Source organism: Eucyclogobius newberryi, unplaced genomic scaffold, assembly GCF_026437365.1.
Source record: "Eucyclogobius newberryi isolate DKJ021-1_F unplaced genomic scaffold, fEucNew1.0.hap1 SCAF_14, whole genome shotgun sequence".
NCBI classification, from domain to species: domain Eukaryota; kingdom Metazoa; phylum Chordata; class Actinopteri; order Gobiiformes; family Gobiidae; genus Eucyclogobius; species Eucyclogobius newberryi.
This window is the reverse complement of record NW_027315768.1, coordinates 4,956,465-4,971,601: the sequence shown is the minus strand read 5'-3', so window position 1 is coordinate 4,971,601 and position 15,137 is coordinate 4,956,465. Positions and strand designations below refer to the sequence as shown.

At 48.9% G+C, this 15,137-nt stretch overlaps 2 non-coding genes across 2 annotated transcripts; both read left to right on the top strand.

Moving 5' to 3' along the window:
• The first annotated feature begins 9,471 nt into the window (after positions 1-9,471).
• Positions 9,472-9,543, top strand: trnaa-ugc (transfer RNA alanine (anticodon UGC)). The gene has a single exon. It is a non-coding gene; the product is annotated as a tRNA-Ala (tRNA).
• An 89-nt stretch (positions 9,544-9,632) lies between these two features.
• trnar-ccu (transfer RNA arginine (anticodon CCU)) lies at positions 9,633-9,705 on the top strand. The gene has a single exon. It is a non-coding gene; the product is annotated as a tRNA-Arg (tRNA).
• Positions 9,706-15,137: the final 5,432 nt, after the last annotated feature.

Below are 15,137 nucleotides of genomic sequence, written 5' to 3'. Positions count from 1 at the left end.
TTATTTACAATGACAGAAAATGCGCTGCTGTTACAAATTGGAATAAGAGATGGAAAAGTATCCCTGCACACACAGATTAACTGCACTCTTTTCACTTTTTGATTCTCAGTTTGTTGGCAAGGAATGACTGACGTACACCCATTTTGGATGAAAACCGTGTTTTGCGTTTGTGGAAATGAGCATCACTCAAGGATGTATGGGCTCTGTGGCGCAATGGATAGCGCATTGGACTTCTAGGCATTAGTTGCAAGGGCTTTCAAAGGTTGTGGGTTAGAGTCGCTAATAGTGAGAGAACAGTTTTGTTTTTTACAATGAAAAGTCTGCGCGCTTTACTATCTGATAAAAGGCACTGCTGAACGAGGTTTATTGCCAAGTGTGCTTGAAAAAGTAAGCAAATACATCGGCATTATGTCAAATAACATTATCTTGCAATTTTTCCTCAATATCCAGATTAACTGCAGTATATTGAGTGCGCAATAAATTGGTGAGAGTCGATTGATTGAAAGACTTCCATTTTTTTTATAGCTACATTGGTACAGGGGATTTAGCTCAAAGGTAGAAAGATTGATGCCCTCGCTCTCCATTAAACACAGTTGATTGGACAGGGGCTGAACTTTCGAATGTTGCTGGCTCGCTTTAAAAAAAAAAAAGATGTTGCGGCTTCCCGAGTCGCAAATATTTTGTCAACTGGGCTGGATGTCTCTGTGGCGCAATTGGCCAGCGCACTCGTCTATTAACCGGGAGGTTGGTGGTTAGAGCCTACTCAGGGACGACAAGCTATTTTGGAAGAGCTATCGCAGGCAAAATCCACGAGGTAACATTGTTTGCTGAATATCTACCTGAAACAGGTTGGAGTAACATTTTAGAGGCGCTGTGGCTTAGTTGGTCAAAGTGCCTGTCTAGTAAATCCCAGCAGTGTCTTCATGATAGCCTTTCAAGCAAATCAGTTGTTTACATGTACAGAAAATCATATCACCCGAAAGAGCTATTTTGCAATTAGAGATTAAAAAGTATCCCTGAATAAACAGAGTAAATGCACTCTTTTCACTCCTTGTTTCTCAGTTTGTTGGTAAGGAATGATTGATGCAGACCGTTTTCGGATGACTGTTTTGCTTTTGTGAAAAAGGGGAATCAGACAAAAGTTGCAAAGGCATTCAAAGGCTGTGAGTTCGAGACCCACCAGAGTCACTGTTGTAACCCCTGTTATCTACATTGGTAAATAGGAAAGCCTGCTTGTGTTATTAACTGATGAAAGGAACTGCTAAACTTGGTTCAATTACCACAGAATCCCAGTGTGCTATAGGCTGGCCACTGCTTGGTAGGAGTTTCCCGTACGTGAGTGACTGTTCCTTCCTTCCTTCACGCCCCGCTCAACCTCGTCTTCTTCTAAAGAGCTTGGCGCTGTCCTCAGAAGCTTTGGTCTTACTCCGCACCTGAGTGGCCCCACCAAGGGCAAAGGGCACACTCTGGACCTGCTAATGACAAAGCGGGTTAATATTTCAAATTACAGTGTGGTAAATGTTACTTTGTCTGATGGTTTCTGTATTTCTCTAGGTGCATTGAGTTTGCAGTCTTCTTTGCAAGACTCAGTTCAGAACATTAAAAATACCATTATTTGCAGATAACAAGCACGCAGCCAGCTAGACAACTGGAGTTAACCCATTTTGCATTTTTGGCTGACAAAACTGTCCAAGAGATCACCACAAGTCTGAGTTCCACTACATGCTGCCTTTATGCATTGCCTACTAGATTTTTAAAGTCTACGGTGAGCAGTCTGTTGGCTCCAATCACTCAAAAAGTCAACATGTTGCTTGGATCTGGAATATTCCCAAGAGCCTTAAAACTGCGGTCATTAAGCCTCTCTTAAAGAAGAGCAGTCTTGATGCCACAGTGCTAAATAATTACCGGCCCATCTCAAACCTTCTACTACTACTCAGTTGTCCATTATTTTATTTTTTTTATCTTTTATTATCAAAAACATCTTACAAGTATTTACATATATTTACATAATTGTACAGACAAACATCACACACAAGTGCAAGGGAATGGGATACACAAGGGCAGGGGGAGAAGAGACAAAAAATTACAGAAAATCAAACACACAATCATTCTTCAAACTTTCTTCAGTGATGGGGGGTGATGCCGTGGTTGGGGGGGTGATGCCGGGATCAGAAGATGATGTCCAGGTTTCCAGAGGGTATAAGGTGGATCAGGGTGTTGTGGGGGACGAGGTGGGTGATGAACCGGTGCTCTGCTGCCATGTGGAGGTGTCGGAGGTGTGCGGCCAAGAGTCCTTTGAAGATGGGCCAAGGTTCTGCTGTTTTATTGTCACGGAGATGGATGTTCCTGTTGAGATATAATATATACTGGGCTATGGAGAGGGTTACAGTTGTCCATTCAGGCGTGCAAATTATTTACAATAACAGAAAATGCGCTGCTGTTACAAATTGGAATAAGAGATGGAAAAGTATCCCTGCACACACAGATTAACTGCACTCTTTTCACTTTTTGATTCTCAGTTTGTTGGCAAGGAATGACTGACGTAGACCCATTTTGGATGAAAACCGTGTTTTGCGTTTGTGGAAATGAGCATCACTCAAGGATGTATGGGCTCTGTGGCGCAATGGATAGTGCATTGGACTTCTAGGCATTAGTTGCAAGGGCTTTCAAAGGTTGTGGGTTAGAGTCGCTAATAGTGAGAGAACAGTTTTGTTTTTTACAATGGAAAGTCTGCGCGCTTTACTATCTGATAAAAGGCACTGCTGAACGAGGTTTATTGCCAAGTGTGCTTGAAAAAGTAAGCAAATACATCGGCATTATGTCAAATAACATTATCTTGCAATTTTTCCTCAATATCCAGATTAACTGCAATATATTGAGTGCGCAATAAATTGGCGAGAGTCGATTGATTGAAAGACTTCCAGTTTTTTTTGTAGCTACATTGGTACAGGGGATTTAGCTCAAAGGTAGAAAGATTGATGCCCTCGCTCTCCATTAAACACAGTTGATTGGACAGGGGCTGAACTTTCGAATGTTGCTGGCTCGCTTTCAAAAAAAAAAAGATGTTGCGGCTTGTCGAGTCGCAAATATTTTGTCAACTGGGCTGGATGTCTCTGTGGCGCAATTGGCCAGTGCGCTCGGCTGTTGACCGGGAGGTTGGAGGTTTGAGCCCACCCAGGGACGACAAGCTATTTTGGAAGAGCTATCGCAGGCAAAATCCACGAGGTAACATTGTTTGCTGAATATCTACCTGAAACAGGTTGGAGTAACATTTTAGAGGCGCTGTGGCTTAGTTGGTCAAAGTGCCTGTCTAGTAAATCCCAGCAGTGCCTTCATGATAGCCTTTCAAGCAAATCAGTTGTTTACATGTACAGAAAAACATATCACCCGAAAGAGCTATTTTGCAATTATAGATTGAACAGTATCCCTGAATAAACAGAGTAAATGCACTCTTTTCACTCCTTGTTTCTCAGTTTGATGGTAAGGAATGATTGATGTTGACCGTTTTCGGATGACTGTTTTGCTTTTGTGAAAAAGGGGAATCAGACAAAAGTTGCAAAGGCATTCAAAGGCTGTGAGTTTGAGACCCACCAGAGTCACTGTTGTAACCCCTGTTATCTACATTGGTAAATAGGAAAGCCTGCTTGTGTTATTAACTGATGAAAGGAACTGCTAAACTTGGTTCAATTACCACAGAATCCCAGTGTGCTATAGGCTGGCCACTGCTTGGTAGGAGTTTCCCGTACGTGAGTGACTGTTCCTTCCTTCCTTCACGCCCCGCTCAACCTCGTCTTCTTCTAAAGAGCTTGGCGCTGTCCTCAGAAGCTTTGGTCTTACTCAGCACCTGAGTGGCCCCACCAAGGGCAAAGGGCACACTCTGGACCTGCTAATGACAAAGTGGGTTAACATTTCAAATTACAGTGTGGTAAATGTTACTTTGTCTGATGGTTTCTTTATTTCTCCAGGTGCAATGAGTTTGCAGTCTTCTTTGCAAGACTCAGTTCAGAACATTAAAAATACCATTATTTGCAGATAACAAGCACGCAGCCAGCTAGACAACTGGAGTTAACCCATTTTGCATTTTTGGCTGACAAAACTGTCCAAGAGATCACCACAAGTCTGAGTTCCACTACATGCTGCCTTTATGCATTGCCTACTAGATTTTTAAAGTCTACGGTGAGCAGTCTGTTGGCTCCAATCACTCAAAAAGTCAACATGTTGCTTGGATCTGGAATATTCCCAAGAGCCTTAAAACTGCGGTCATTAAGCCTCTCTTAAAGAAGAGCAGTCTTGATGCCACAGTGCTAAATAATTACCGGCCCATCTCAAACCTACTACTACTACTCAGTTGTCCATTATTTTATTTTTTTTATCTTTTATTATCAAAAACATCTTACAAGTATTTACATATATTTACATAATTGTACAGACAAACATCACACACAAGTGCAAGGGAATGGGATACACAAGGGCAGGGGGAGAAGAGACAAAAAATTACAGAAAATCAAACACACAATCATTCTTCAAACTTTCTTCAGTGATGGGGGGTGATGCCGTGGATGCCGTGGTGATGCCGGGGTCAGAAGATGATGTCCAGGTTTCCAGAGGGTATAAGGTGGATCAGGGTGTTGTGGGGGATGAGGTGGGTGATGAACCGGTGCTCTGCTGCCATGTGGAGGTGTCGGAGGTGTGCGGCCAAGAGTCCTTTGAAGATGGGCCAAGGTTCTGCTGTTTTATTGTCACGGAGATGGATGTTCCTGTTGAGATATAATGTATACCGGGCTATGGAGAGGGTTACAGTTGTCCATTCAGGCGTGCAAATTATTTACAATGACAGAAAATGCGCTGCTGTTACAAATTGGAATAAGAGATGGAAAAGTATCCCTGCACACACAGATTAACTGCACTCTTTTCACTTTTTGATTCTCAGTTTGTTGGCAAGGAATGACTGACGTACACCCATTTTGGATGAAAACCGTGTTTTGCGTTTGTGGAAATGAGCATCACTCAAGGATGTATGGGCTCTGTGGCGCAATGGATAGCGCATTGGACTTCTAGGCATTAGTTGCAAGGGCTTTCAAAGGTTGTGGGTTAGAGTCGCTAATAGTGAGAGAACAGTTTTGTTTTTTACAATGAAAAGTCTGCGCGCTTTACTATCTGATAAAAGGCACTGCTGAACGAGGTTTATTGCCAAGTGTGCTTGAAAAAGTAAGCAAATACATCGGCATTATGTCAAATAACATTATCTTGCAATTTTTCCTCAATATCCAGGTTAACTGCAGTATATTGAGTGCGCAATAAATTGGTGAGAGTCGATTGATTGAAAGACTTCCATTTTTTTTATAGCTACATTGGTACAGGGGATTTAGCTCAAAGGTAGAAAGATTGATGCCCTCGCTCTCCATTAAACACAGTTGATTGGACAGGGGCTGAACTTTCGAATGTTGCTGGCTCGCTTTAAAAAAAAAAAAGATGTTGCGGCTTCCCGAGTCGCAAATATTTTGTCAACTGGGCTGGATGTCTCTGTGGCGCAATTGGCCAGCGCGCTCGGCTGTTGACCGGGAGGTTGGTGGTTAGAGCCTACTCAGGGACGACAAGCTATTTTGGAAGAGCTATCGCAGGCAAAATCCACGAGGTAACATTGTTTGCTGAATATCTACCTGAAACAGGTTGGAGTAACATTTTAGAGGCGCTGTGGCTTAGTTGGTCAAAGTGCCTGTCTAGTAAATCCCAGCAGTGTCTTCATGATAGCCTTTCAAGCAAATCAGTTGTTTACATGTACAGAAAATCATATCACCCGAAAGAGCTATTTTGCAATTAGAGATTAAAAAGTATCCCTGAATAAACAGAGTAAATGCACTCTTTTCACTCCTTGTTTCTCAGTTTGTTGGTAAGGAATGATTGATGCAGACCGTTTTCGGATGACTGTTTTGCTTTTGTGAAAAAGGGGAATCAGACAAAAGTTGCAAAGGCATTCAAAGGCTGTGAGTTCGAGACCCACCAGAGTCACTGTTGTAACCCCTGTTATCTACATTGGTAAATAGGAAAGCCTGCTTGTGTTATTAACTGATGAAAGGAACTGCTAAACTTGGTTCAATTACCACAGAATCCCAGTGTGCTATAGGCTGGCCACTGCTTGGTAGGAGTTTCCCGTACGTGAGTGACTGTTCCTTCCTTCCTTCACGCCCCGCTCAACCTCGTCTTCTTCTAAAGAGCTTGGCGCTGTCCTCAGAAGCTTTGGTCTTACTCCGCACCTGAGTGGCCCCACCAAGGGCAAAGGGCACACTCTGGACCTGCTAATGACAAAGCGGGTTAATATTTCAAATTACAGTGTGGTAAATGTTACTTTGTCTGATGGTTTCTGTATTTCTCTAGGTGCATTGAGTTTGCAGTCTTCTTTGCAAGACTCAGTTCAGAACATTAAAAATACCATTATTTGCAGATAACAAGCACGCAGCCAGCTAGACAACTGGAGTTAACCCATTTTGCATTTTTGGCTGACAAAACTGTCCAAGAGATCACCACAAGTCTGAGTTCCACTACATGCTGCCTTTATGCATTGCCTACTAGATTTTTAAAGTCTACGGTGAGCAGTCTGTTGGCTCCAATCACTCAAAAAGTCAACATGTTGCTTGGATCTGGAATATTCCCAAGAGCCTTAAAACTGCGGTCATTAAGCCTCTCTTAAAGAAGAGCAGTCTTGATGCCACAGTGCTAAATAATTACCGGCCCATCTCAAACCTTCTACTACTACTCAGTTGTCCATTATTTTTTTTTTTTTATCTTTTATTATCAAAAACATCTTACAAGTATTTACATATATTTACATAATTGTACAGACAAACATCACACACAAGTGCAAGGGAATGGTAATACACAAGGGCAGGGGGAGAAGAGACAAAAAATTACAGAAAATCAAACACACAATCATTCTTCAAACTTTCTTCAGTGATGGGGGGTGATGCCGTGGTTGGGGGGGTGATGCCGGGATCAGAAGATGATGTCCAGGTTTCCAGAGGGTATAAGGTGGATCAGGGTGTTGTGGGGGACGAGGTGGGTGATGAACCGGTGCTCTGCTGCCATGTGGAGGTGTCGGAGGTGTGCGGCCAAGAGTCCTTTGAAGATGGGCCAAGGTTCTGCTGCTTTATTGTCACGGAGATGGATGTTCCTGTTGAGATATAATGTATACCGGGCTATGGAGAGGGTTACAGTTGTCCATTCAGGCGTGCAAATTATTTACAATAACAGAAAATGCGCTGCTGTTACAAATTGGAATAAGAGATGGAAAAGTATCCCTGCACACACAGATTAACTGCACTCTTTTCACTTTTTGATTCTCAGTTTGTTGGCAAGGAATGACTGACGTAGACCCATTTTGGATGAAAACCGTGTTTTGCGTTTGTGGAAATGAGCATCACTCAAGGATGTATGGGCTCTGTGGCGCAATGGATAGTGCATTGGACTTCTAGGCATTAGTTGCAAGGGCTTTCAAAGGTTGTGGGTTAGAGTCGCTAATAGTGAGAGAACAGTTTTGTTTTTTACAATGGAAAGTCTGCGCGCTTTACTATCTGATAAAAGGCACTGCTGAACGAGGTTTATTGCCAAGTGTGCTTGAAAAAGTAAGCAAATACATCGGCATTATGTCAAATAACATTATCTTGCAATTTTTCCTCAATATCCAGATTAACTGCAATATATTGAGTGCGCAATAAATTGGCGAGAGTCGATTGATTGAAAGACTTCCAGTTTTTTTTGTAGCTACATTGGTACAGGGGATTTAGCTCAAAGGTAGAAAGATTGATGCCCTCGCTCTCCATTAAACACAGTTGATTGGACAGGGGCTGAACTTTCGAATGTTGCTGGCTCGCTTTCAAAAAAAAAAAGATGTTGCGGCTTCCCGAGTCGCAAATATTTTGTCAACTGGGCTGGATGTCTCTGTGGCGCAATTGGCCAGCGCACTCGTCTATTAACCGGGAGGTTGGTGGTTAGAGCCTACTCAGGGACGACAAGCTATTTTGGAAGAGCTATCGCAGGCAAAATCCACGAGGTAACATTGTTTGCTGAATATCTACCTGAAACAGGTTGGAGTAACATTTTAGAGGCGCTGTGGCTTAGTTGGTCAAAGTGCCTGTCTAGTAAATCCCAGCAGTGCCTTCATGATAGCCTTTCAAGCAAATCAGTTGTTTACATGTACAGAAAAACATATCACCCGAAAGAGCTATTTTGCAATTATAGATTGAACAGTATCCCTGAATAAACAGAGTAAATGCACTCTTTTCACTCCTTGTTTCTCAGTTTGATGGTAAGGAATGATTGATGTAGACCGTTTTCAGATGACTGTTTTGCTTTTGTGAAAAAGGGGAATCAGACAAAAGTTGCAAAGGCATTCAAAGGCTGTGAGTTCGAGACCCACCAGAGTCACTGTTGTAACCCCTGTTATCTACATTGGTAAATAGGAAAGCCTGCTTGTGTTATTAACTGATGAAAGGAACTGCTAAACTTGGTTCAATTACCACAGAATCCCAGTGTGCTATAGGCTGGCCACTGCTTGGTAGGAGTTTCCCGTACGTGAGTGACTGTTCCTTCCTTCCTTCACGCCCCGCTCAACCTCGTCTTCTTCTAAAGAGCTTGGCGCTGTCCTCAGAAGCTTTGGTCTTACTCAGCACCTGAGTGGCCCCACCAAGGGTAAAGGGCACACTCTGGACCTGCTAATGACAAAGCGGGTTAACATTTCAAATTACAGTGTGGTAAATGTTACTTTGTCTGATGGTTTCTGTATTTCTCCAGGTGCAATGAGTTTGCAGTCTTCTTTGCAAGACTCAGTTCAGAACATTAAAAATACCATTATTTGCAGATAACAAGCACGCAGCCAGCTAGACAACTGGAGTTAACCCATTTTGCATTTGTGGCTGACAAAACTGTCCAAGAGATCACCACAAGTCTGAGTTCCACTACATGCTGCCTTTATGCATTGCCTACTAGATTTTTAAAGTCTACGGTGAGCAGTCTGTTGGCTCCAATCACTCAAAAAGTCAACATGTTGCTTGGATCTGGAATATTCCCAAGAGCCTTAAAACTGCGGTCATTAAGCCTCTCTTAAAGAAGAGCAGTCTTGATGCCACAGTGCTAAATAATTACCGGCCCATCTCAAACCTACTACTACTACTCAGTTGTCCAATTTTTTTTATTTTTATCTTTCGAGTCCCATCATTGTAAGCATTCAGCAGAGTGGTGCAGCGGAAGCGTGCTGGGCCCATAACCCAGAGGTCAATGGACTGAAGCCATGCTCTGCTAGGACATTTTTACTTGCATTGAAGGGGATTTTAATCAGAATTTATCAAGCTAGTCAGTAATGTGTTGGATGATGGAAGCCGATCTTCAGTGCAAGCTCCCCTTTCCACATTACCTTTGAATCTAGTAGCACATTGCTTTTGACCATCCTATACAGACTACTATGGCATCTGTAATCAAGGGGATGTAGCTCAGTGGTAGAGCGCATGCTTTGCATGTATGAGGTCCAGGGTTTAATCCCCAGCATCTCCAGGCAATCCTGTTTTCTTTACAATTGCCAGATTGCAGTGCGATATTTTTTAGAGAACTTCGCTTAAATATGTTACATCTGTTAAATTGGAGCCCCAGTGGCCTAATGGATAAGGCACTGGCCTCCTAAGCCAGGGATTGTGGGTTCAAGGCCCATCTGGGGTGTATGAAAAGCATTGTCAACTACAGTGACATTCATAAGTTGTTTTTGGGCTTTGAGCAGTATAAATGATATCTCCTACTCTTTGGCTAATGGATATTCAAAAATCAAAATTGCATCCACAAGCTTAAAAAACTCAATAAATCCATTGCGAACTGTCACCTTGTCATATTATAATGCAGTGATAGTATGGTATTGAGTAGGTTTGTAGTGCAGTGCAGTTCCTCATGGATAAAAGGGCACCCAGCCGGTCTCGAACTCGCGTGAGGCGGAGCAGGGATCATCCACCCCGCACACGGCCAGACTTTGCCCGGCCTGGGAGCACCTTCTGCGGGTCGGAGGCTCCGGGTCGGAGCCCCTGGAGCCTGGAGCCCTCACCGGGCCCCGAACTCGGCTGCCGGAGGCAGTGCAGTGCCTCATGGATAAAAGGGCACCCAGCCGGTCTCGAACTCACGTGCGGCGGAGCAGGGATCATCCACCCCGCACACGGCCAGACTTTGCCCGGCCAGGGAGCACCTTCTGCGGGTCGGAGGCTCCGGGTCGGAGCCCCTGGAGCCTGGAGCCCTCACCGGGCCCCGAACTCGGCTGCCGGAGGCAGTGCAGTGCCTCATGGATAAAAGGGCACCCAGCCGGTCTCGAACTCGCGTGAGGCGGAGCAGGGATCATCCACCCCGCACACGGCCAGACTTTGCCCGGGGAAGGGCCACTCTGGCTGGGCATGGCCCCCACTGAGCACCCCCTGGAACCCCTGGAGCCCCCGGAGCACCTCCAGAGCCACCCCCCATTCTGCCCGGGGAAGGGCCACTCTGGCTGGGCATGGCCTCCGCCGAGCACCCCCTGGAACCCCTGGAGCCCCTCCAGAGCCACCCCCCACTCCTCCAGACTCACCCCGGGGAAGGGCCACTCTGGCTGGGCATGGCCTCCGCCGAGCACCCCCTGGAACCCCTGGAGCCCCTCCAGAGCCACCCCCCACTCCTCCAGACTCACCCCGGGGAAGGGCCACTCTGGCTGGGCATGGCCCCCACTGAGCACCCCTGGAACCCCTGGAGCCCCTCCAGAGCCACCACCCACTCCTCCAGACTCACCCCGGGGAAGGGCCACTCTGGCTGGGCATGGCCTCCGCCGAGCACCCCCTGGAGCCCCTGGAGCCCCCGGAGACCCTCCAGAGCCACCCCCCACTCTCCCCAGACTCTGCCCGGGGAAGCGCCACTCTGGCCGGGCATGGCCTCCGCTGAGCACCCCCTGGAACCCACGGAGCACCTCCAGAGCCACCCAGCATTCCCCCAAACTCAGTCTGGGGACGGGCCACTCTTCCCCGGGTTGCAGGCTCTGCGACTCCGGGGATGACCACCGGGGACCAGGCTCTCCCTTCGTCCCCGGGTACCCACACTTAAGCACCCCCACACCGGCTACACACCCTTGGTTCAGCCCCCTGGAGGTCCGTGCCCTTGGTACTATACCATGGAAGTCCGTGCCCTTGGTACTCTGACTGGAGTACCAAGGGAACGGCCCAGCACTCACCACAGAGGCTCGCGCCGGCCCCGGCCCACCTTTCGTCCCCGGGTACCCACACTTAAGCACCCCCACACGAGCTACACACCCTTGGTGCAGCCCTCTTGAAGTCCGTGCCCTTGGTACTCTGAGCCACTTTAAAAGATAAAAAGCACCAGGACCCCAAGGCCCTGGCTCCCCTGTCCCCTACACCACACTTGGAGGCAGGGCCCTTGCCCTCCACTGGCTGCCCCCGCGCCCAATGTACTCCATAACCGAAGAAGAGAGGGGGACCCGGAGGCCGGCCTACTAGGGTAACAGGTTTAATTTAGAGCCGGGCCTCTGGACCACAAATGCCTACAACCCCGCAGTGCGCAGGAGCCTTCGAAGCTGGATGAAACCAGAACGGGGCCCTCCGATGGCGGTGACCAGCCAGTTGATAGCAAAGTGAGCCCTGGACAGGCGCCGCATTTGACAAACTCAGAGACGAGGAAGGGACCGGAGTCGGACCAAATATATCATCTGGCGCTGTGTCCAGCGTGAGGGTGAGCCAGCGCAAATCAGGACCACAAATGCCTACAACCCCGCAGTGCGCAGGAGCCTTCGAAGCTGGATGAAACCAGAACGGGGCCCTACGATGGCGGTGACCAGCCAGTTGATAGCAAAGTGAGCCCTGGACAGGCGCTGCATTTGACAAACTCAGAGACGAGGAAGGGACCGGAGTCGGACCAAATATATCATCTGGCGCTGTGTCCAGCGTGAGGGTGAGCCAGCGCAAATCAGGACCACAAATGCCTACAACCCCGCAGTGCGCAGGAGCCTTCGAAGCTGGATGAAACCAGAACGGGGCCCTACGATGGCGGTGACCAGCCAGTTGATAGCAAAGTGAGCCCTGGACAGGCGCTGCATTTGACAAACTCAGAGACGAGGAAGGGACCGGAGTCGGACCAAATATATCATCTGGCGCTGTGTCCAGCGTGAGGGTGAGCCAGCGCAAATCAGGACCACAAATGCCTACAACCCTGCAGTGCGCAGGAGCCTTCGAAGCTGGATGAAACCAGAACGGGGCCCTACGATGGCGGTGACCAGCCAGTTGATAGCAAAGTGAGCCCTGGACAGGCGCTGCATTTGACAAACTCAGAGACGAGGAAGGGACCGGAGTCGGACCAAAAATATGCGCCGGCCCTGCCCCCCGCCCCGCGCAGAGCCATCGGACACGTTGAGGCTGAAGGGGACTGGCGCAGAGCCCTTGGGCCCAGGGGCTAAGCGCAGCCATCATCCTTCAAGCCGCGCCTCCTGCTACGCGGGGGTGAGTGACAGTGGGCCCGGACTGTGGTTCCATCGGACGTGTTGAGGCTAAAGGAGACTGGCGCAGAGCCCCTGTAACAGGGGCTAAGCGCAGCCATCATCCTCCAAGCCGCGCGTCCTTCAGTGCGGGGGTGAGTGACAGTGGGCCTGGACTGTTGTTCCACCGGACGCGTTGAGGCTGAAGGGGACTGGTGCAGAGCCCCTGTGCCAGGGGCTAAGCGCAGCCATCATCCTCCAAGCCGCGCGTCCTTCTGCGCAGGGGTGAGTGACAGTGGACCCGGACTGTGTTCCCACCGGACGCGTTGAGGCTGACGGGGACTGGCTCAGAGCCCCTGGCACAGGGGCTAAGCACAGCCATCATCCTTCAAGCCGCGCGTCCTTCAGTGCGGGGGTGAGTGACAGTGGGCCTGGACTGTTGTTCCACCGGACGCGTTGAGGCTGAAGGGGACTGGTGCAGAGCCCCTGTGCCAGGGGCTAAGCGCAGCCATCATCCTCCAAGCCGCGCGTCCTTCTGCGCAGGGGTGAGTGACAGTGGACCCGGACTGTGTTCCCACCGGACGCGTTGAGGCTGAAGGGGACTGGCTCAGAGCCCCTGGCACAGGGGCTAAGCACAGCCATCATCCTTCAAGCCGCGCGTCCTTCAGTGCGGGGGTGAGTGACAGAGGGCCTGGACTGTTGTTCCACCGGACGCGTTGAGGCTGAAGGGGACTGGTGCAGAGCCCCTGTGCCAGGGGCTAAGCGCAGCCATCATCCTCCAAGCCGCGCGTCCTTCTGCGCAGGGGTGAGTGACAATGGACCCGGACTGTGTTTCCACCGGACGCGTTGAGGCTGAAGGGGACTGGCTCAGAGCCCCTGGCACAGGGGCTAAGCGCAGCCATCATCCTTCAAGCCGCGCGTCCTTCAGTGCGGGGGTGAGTGACGGTCCCATCTCCGGAGACAAGGGGCCAGGCGCGGGGGAAGCCAGTCAGACTGACGCCCCGCGCCTGGTGGGACCTCTGTCTCGGCCTCGCTTCCAACATGTCCGGCGTGAGGTTAGCCGGAGCAAACCACAGCCGCAAAATGTAAACAAACCCGCAGTGCGCAGGAGCCTTCGAAGCTGGATAAAACCAGAACGGGGCCCTACGATGGCGGGTCTTGAGTGCCAATAGACCAAGCTCCTTGTCTGGTATACATAGAACCATGATTTGTACCATTTTCATGGTTGATTCATGGATGATCCCTGCTCCGCCTCACGCGAGTCCGAGACCGGCTGGGTGCCCTTTATCCATGAGGCACTGCACTGCCTCCGGCAGCCGAGTTCGGGGCCCGGTGAGGGCTCCAGGCTCCAAGGGCTCCGACCCGGAGCCTCCGACCCGCAGAAGGTGCTCCCTGGCCGGGCAAAGTCTGGCCGTGTGCGGGGTGGATGGCCCTGGGTCTGGGCGGCGCTAAGATCACGGAGCGGGTCACCTCCGCGTACAGCCCGTGGTCAGCGTGACACTGTGCTCTGCCCCGAGCAATCAGAGCAAACAGGAAGCTTCTGGAAGTGCCCGGGAGTCTGGTAAAATCAAGCCGAAAATAGACCCTCTCATGCCGGGTCTGAGCGGCACTTAGAGCGCGGAGGAGCGCGGGAGCGCGGTGCTCCATTCAGAGGCTCCGTGATCCGACGCTCACCTCCGCACCTCCGAACCATGACTTGACATTACGGCTGTGAAGGAGCCTTGGAAGCTGGATAAAACCAGAACGGGGCCCATCGATCGCGGTTCTCGTGTGCCCGTCAAACGAGCTCCTTGCCCGGTAGCCGCACAACCAGGAAATGTACCTGTTTCGATTGCGAAAAACGTCATTCTCAAAAACCGCCCGCCCCTCCCTCCCAGCATTACCATTTTGCACATTCCGCGTGAGAGCAGCGTAAGAATTTCTCGGGAGCAGCGTGATTTAGCCCGGGATTCTTGAGCTGAACGCTTATTCCCACGAGCCCAAAAAACGACAGAGTCCAACGGGGTATAGTGTACTATTGCCGAAAAACGACAGAGTCCCTTCGGGCATAGTGTACTATTTCGTTTTTTTTTCTAAGTACAGCAGGGGTATATGGTACTATACTCTGGTGGTCAGATCACCTCCAGGCCCCAGGGGAGTGCTTTTCTGGGGGCAAACAGTGCACTGATGATGGGGGATTATTTCATTTTGCTCATTTTGGTGTTTTTTCACATTTTAACCCATTTTCACCCCTTTTGCTCACAACTTCATACTACGGCTCGGAAAAACGACAGAGTCCCTCGGGTATAGTGTACTATTTCGTTTTTTTTTCTAAGGACAGCAGGGGTATATGGTACTATACTCTGGTGGTCAGATCACCTCCAGGCCCCAGGGGAGTGCTTTTCTGGGGGCAAACAGTGCACTGATGATGGGGGATTATTTCATTTTGCTCATTTTGGTGTTTTTTCACATTTTAACCCATTTTCACCCCTTTTGCTCACATCTTCAAACTCGGGCCCTGATTACAAGTTCTGACCAAATGATGACAAACACGGTATTTATTATGTATTTTTTTTCATTTTTTTTATTTTTCCAACTTATACATCCATCATTGGTGCCAGGCAGGTTGTGGAGAAAGCAGTGAAGAAAGGAGAGAGCCATCCCAGAAAAGATGTCCATCCAG